Source organism: Meriones unguiculatus, chromosome 1 (assembly GCF_030254825.1).
Source record: "Meriones unguiculatus strain TT.TT164.6M chromosome 1, Bangor_MerUng_6.1, whole genome shotgun sequence".
Taxonomy (NCBI): Eukaryota; Metazoa; Chordata; class Mammalia; order Rodentia; family Muridae; genus Meriones; species Meriones unguiculatus.
In genome coordinates this window covers 197443278-197448318 of record NC_083349.1, presented here as the reverse complement: position 1 = coordinate 197448318, position 5041 = coordinate 197443278, and the positions used below count along the sequence as shown (strand labels likewise).

The 5041-nt window shown below is 39.5% G+C and overlaps 1 pseudogene; it reads right to left on the bottom strand.

Annotated features, from left to right (window-relative positions):
• Positions 1-885: 885 nt before the first annotated feature.
• LOC132654721 (vomeronasal type-1 receptor 2-like) lies at positions 886-3582 on the bottom strand (annotated as a pseudogene).
• Positions 3583-5041: the final 1459 nt, after the last annotated feature.

Sequence of the window (5041 nt, the reverse complement as noted above, 5' to 3'; positions counted from 1 at the left end):
CATCTTTTGGAGGCTGGAATATCGGAATGAGGTGAGGGATGAAAAATTGGTGAATAGGAACTTTGAAAACCATTGGAAATCGTGGTATAGAGGAAAGGGATGTGACAGCAGCTTTCTGGGTACAGAGCTAGGGATGAGAATCTTAAAAGTAAACGTGGTAAAGAATGCTGGGGAGTAGAAGAATGGAAAGCAATATCCAAAACATTAAGAGAGAAAGAAAATCTCTTTTCAATGAAAGAATTTTTTCAAAAAATATTAACCTACAGATTTAATGGAATGCCTATTGAAATTCTGTTGTCAATATTTACAAGATAGATTTTGGAAGTAAGAGAATACAAGGAACAGGACAGGAACCTTCCACAGGGGACCTCTGAAACTCTCTACACATCAGGGTATTGAACGAGATACTGAGACTCATAGCCAAACTTTGGGCAGAGTGCAGGAAAGTTTATGGAAGAAGAGGGAGTAGAAACACCTGGAGGGAATAGGAACTCCACAAGCAGACTAACAGAGCCAGAATATCCTGGGTCCAGGGGAGACTACAGAGACTGATACTCCAACCAAGGACCATGCATGGAAAGGACATAGACCACCTGCTCAGATGAACTTCATAGGCTGCTCAGTTTCTGTCGCTGCCCCACATCAGCACCTGAAGACCACCTGAGAGAGTGCTGGGAGAAAGAGACACAGAGCGACACAGAAAAGGACACCAGGTCTACGCTCTGATCCAGGGGTCAGTTTAATGGATGTCACGTTAACACTTAAGTAGGCAGAAAAGAACAAGCAGTTTCTCACACAGGCAATTTTACTTAGCCAAAACAGAAGAGGGCTTACTCAAGGTTACACAGAACCTGCTGTCTGGCTACCATGGTAGGAAGGAATTTACTATCTAGGTCTCAGGGTCAAAGTCTTCTGCTGAAGGACTGTCACAGTCAGTCTATGAGACACTGGACTTTGGAATAAAGCCAGAGCCAAGAGGCCGAATTCCACTGCTCAGACGCCATTAACTCCAAATTTGCCATTAACTCCAAATAGGCTGACACAAATTTCCAAATAGGTTCCCTAGTAAGAGGGGCAGGGGCTGTCTCTGACTTGAACTCACTGGCTAGCTCTTTGATTACTTTTCCCTAGGTGGTGAAGCTTAGCCAGGCCACAAAGGAAGATGATGCAGCCAGCCATAAGACCAGATAGGCTAGGGTCAGATAGAAGGGGAGGAGGGCCTCCCCTATCAGTAGACTTGGGAAGGAGCATAAGGGGAGAAGAGGGTGGGGCTGGGAGGAGACAAGGGAGAAGGCTGCATCAGGGATACAAAGTGAATAAATCAAATAGAAAGAAAGAAAGAAAGAAAGAAAGAAAGGAAGGAAGGAAGGAAGGAAGGAAGGAAGGAAGGAAGGAAGGAAGGAAGGAAGGAATTGAAATAAATAATAACAATAAAACAGAAAAATACCACTACAGTGTTTAATACACTGCATTTTGAATTTAAAATTAAATAAAACATTTAAAATCAAATAAAAGAAAGAAAAACAAAGAAAGAACGAAAAATAACTAGAATTAGTATAACATCACAAAACACTACAAATGCCTTAGGCATTCCTAAGGTTTAAGAACAAGCCTGGAAGATTACTATGGTTGACATCAAAGTACACCAAAGAAGCATAATGAAAACAGAAACTTGACATTGGCATAAAAACAGTCAAAGCATATAGCAAAACCGCAAACCTGAACATAAACAGATAAAATTATGGCAACAAAATTTATTACAAAGTCTGAAGCAATAATTTTGAAAATGTTTCACCTAAAAAGGACTGTGTCCAGATGGATCCACAGCAGAATTCTGCTGGGCTTTCTAAAACTAATACAGTTAATACTCAAAGCAGTGAAAAAAACAAAATTGAAAGTTCAGTTTCATTCCTTTTTGATAAAAACCAAGAATACCCAGATGTTAAAAATTAGAAAAAAAAAAACATCAAAAGAGAAAATTATAGACCAATTTCCCTGTAGAGTATAGATGTATGACTCTCAATGAAATACTAGCACAGAAAATTTAAGATAACATCAAAACAATTATTGATTTAAAATTGATCTTGGTACAAGGTACAATACATAAGAACGGTGTGGTTTTGTTTTGCTATGCGGATAGCAAATGTGGTTTTCTTCTCGGCAAATGTTTGAGAGAACTGTTGCTAAAGGTCCAGAGCAAACCAACAGGAATTTCTGGGAAGTTATTCCCAGTGGAGTTTTCTGGAATGTGTGCAGGAGGAAGCAGTGGTGACTGGAGCAGGGTCTCACAGAGTAAAAGTTCCCGGCTAGCTATGGTTTCAGTCTTCCTTGTAGTTAGAATTAAGGACATTCAAGGTCTCAGTGAAATAAGCAAGCACTCAAGATGGCCTGATAGGATAAAGGCCGACAAGGCAGGGGATTTAATTATTAGTTCCTTTGCACATCAGAATAGCAAGAGGAAGACTCTAGGAGAAAGACTTAAGTGTACAATGAGCCATGCACGCTATGATCAGCTCCTGTAGACTTCTAATTCCACCAGCTGACAAAACCACAACACTCATGTTGTTAATCTTAAAAAGACAAGGTGCTGCCTGCTTCACTTTCTGTTTGAGCTCTAAACAGTAAGGGGTAAGTAAAACACTCAGTATCATAATGAACGTCATTTTAATAAAATAAGATTAAACATTTTACTTTTGATTCAGATCACGTAACCTGGACAAAATTGAGAAAGGACTCATAAAAACAAAGTGTCCAAATGAAGGAAAACACAATGAAATGGCAGGATTGATGTTTGCCAGCCACCAACTGTGGTTATGAAAAAGAGCAATGCAGCCTCTTAAGACGGAGGAGAGAGTATAAAAAGCCAGAAAGGTGGAAACTAGGAGCAGGATGTTCTTGGTGGCCCTGGAGTCAGGGGAGGTTCTGCTGGAACCATGAGTGCTGCGGATGTGTTGAACCCTCTGCTTGTGTCTGTACAGAATGACAATCATAGACATGCTGGACCAGGCAATGAGCACAGAAAGAAAGACTTCAGGGCACATCACCAATACTGCATACAATAACTCACTGATTTCATTACGGACAACAATAGTGCAGTATCCAAAATCTCGTTTTCTTGTCACATTTTTACTATTCATACTGACAAATGAGTGCATATTGGAAATGAAATTTATCAACATGAAGAAAACCCAGAGGATGGAAATGGAGGAGCCAATGTACTTGGCAGCTCTGTGTTTATAATCCTCCCAACAGGATTGTCATGGCCTGGAAGATACTCAAAACACAGGTGGAGCCAATGGACACACTCCTGCTAATTCCTTGGATGTATATCAGGAATATACAAGTAAAATCTTTAAAAAACTGCTTCAACCCAAAAGCTGACATGGTGTGAGGCACTCCAAAGGAAAGAATGATCAAGGCATTGGCTGCCATTATGTGCAGGAGAATCAAATCTGTGGGCTTTAATATGTGTTTTCTGTAGTAAAGGAGTAGATAGTAGAATATAAAAGACAAATTTCCCTGAATTCCAATAATTGTTTGTGATAAAAAAATAATTCGGAATATCAGATTCCAGAAGTCCATACTGGGATTCTACACAATTTCCTTCAGGTTATGGCTCTGGATATTTTTCGATCCAAATGAATAAAAACAGACGTAGTTTGTGGAAGAAGAGGATATTTTGAATCCATGGAGCTACTTGAGAGTTGAAACTGAGTCCTTTAAGCTCATTTATTCGAGGCCAACCTACACCTATTGTAGAATATCATCCTACAAATGTTGACAAAGTACTCAGGTTCCATGTATGTTACTGTGATACTGCTCAATACCTCAGTGAAAATATTGATGGAAGGAGAGCCATCAAGTTTCACAGAAGATGCATCATTCAGGATAATATAGAGTTAGCCTACAAAAAACAGTAAAAAGGTGAAATCATACACTAACAAAGAATATTCCGGTACGCGCTTATATTTGCTAGATATAATGTAGAGGAGGATAATTTTGATAACAACAAAAATCTTGAATATATTGATTATTAAGGTATATCTTATCTAAACTTAAAATATAACTAATAAGAAAGTTATTGTTCAATGTTCCTGAATAAACTGCATTGAAAAAAAAAAGAAAGTTATAATAGTATTCACAATATTCCTGTTCTCAGCTGGAGCTATCTTTTGTTTAACCTGAAACTGATACCTTCCTCACCCCACTTTTATCTCTTTCATGAGAAGTTCCATGGCAAAGTGAACAGCCCTGTTCTCCAAACTCAGCTGAAAATTATATCATTCTGTTAAACTCCTTCTTTTCCACTCCTCCTTGCAGCTGTCACCTAGGAAGTGTGTTTCTGGGGCTGCTCCATGTCTTTCTTTAAATATAATACTTTTATTGATGTTTTGGGGGATTTCACATCATCAGCTCCTATGATATTCACTTCCCAGCCCTCACAGTCCTCACCGACCACTGTTCTGTGCTCTGATTCTCCCAACAGGGCAACAGTACAGGCCTCAGAGGCGGTGGCTCCATGCTGAGGGCTAGTTTGTGGGGGTCTAGGGACAGTTGTATTGAGTATTTTACCTGTTTCTTTGCATATCGCCCTGTTGTGAGAGTACACAGACATCAGGCAAGACCTTTGTGCTGGAGGCTGCTGATTCAGAAGGAGCAGGAGGACTATAGATTCATCACTGTCAGCTGCACTCAGCTCTCTTTGGCCACCTAAATAACCATTTTGTGAGTTCACTTTTCAAGAGCATCTTATCAAAAGACTTATATTTTCTTAGTTGTTCCAGAGATATTGTGGGCTCAGCAGATTCCATTTTGTCAGTGCATTACTTTTCATAACATGCATGGGTCTATGAGACTCCTTGAGCAATCCTAGGAGCTGGTATGACCTGTTTTTTCTGCTTGTTTGCCTCTATATGTATTCTAGGGATCTTTGCTCAGTCTGTATGATGTCTCTGTATGTACATGATTTCAGTCTTCACCATTTCAAACAGGATAACCACTTGTCATCTCTTCCCTAAGAAAGACTATTTTCTCCTCCTCT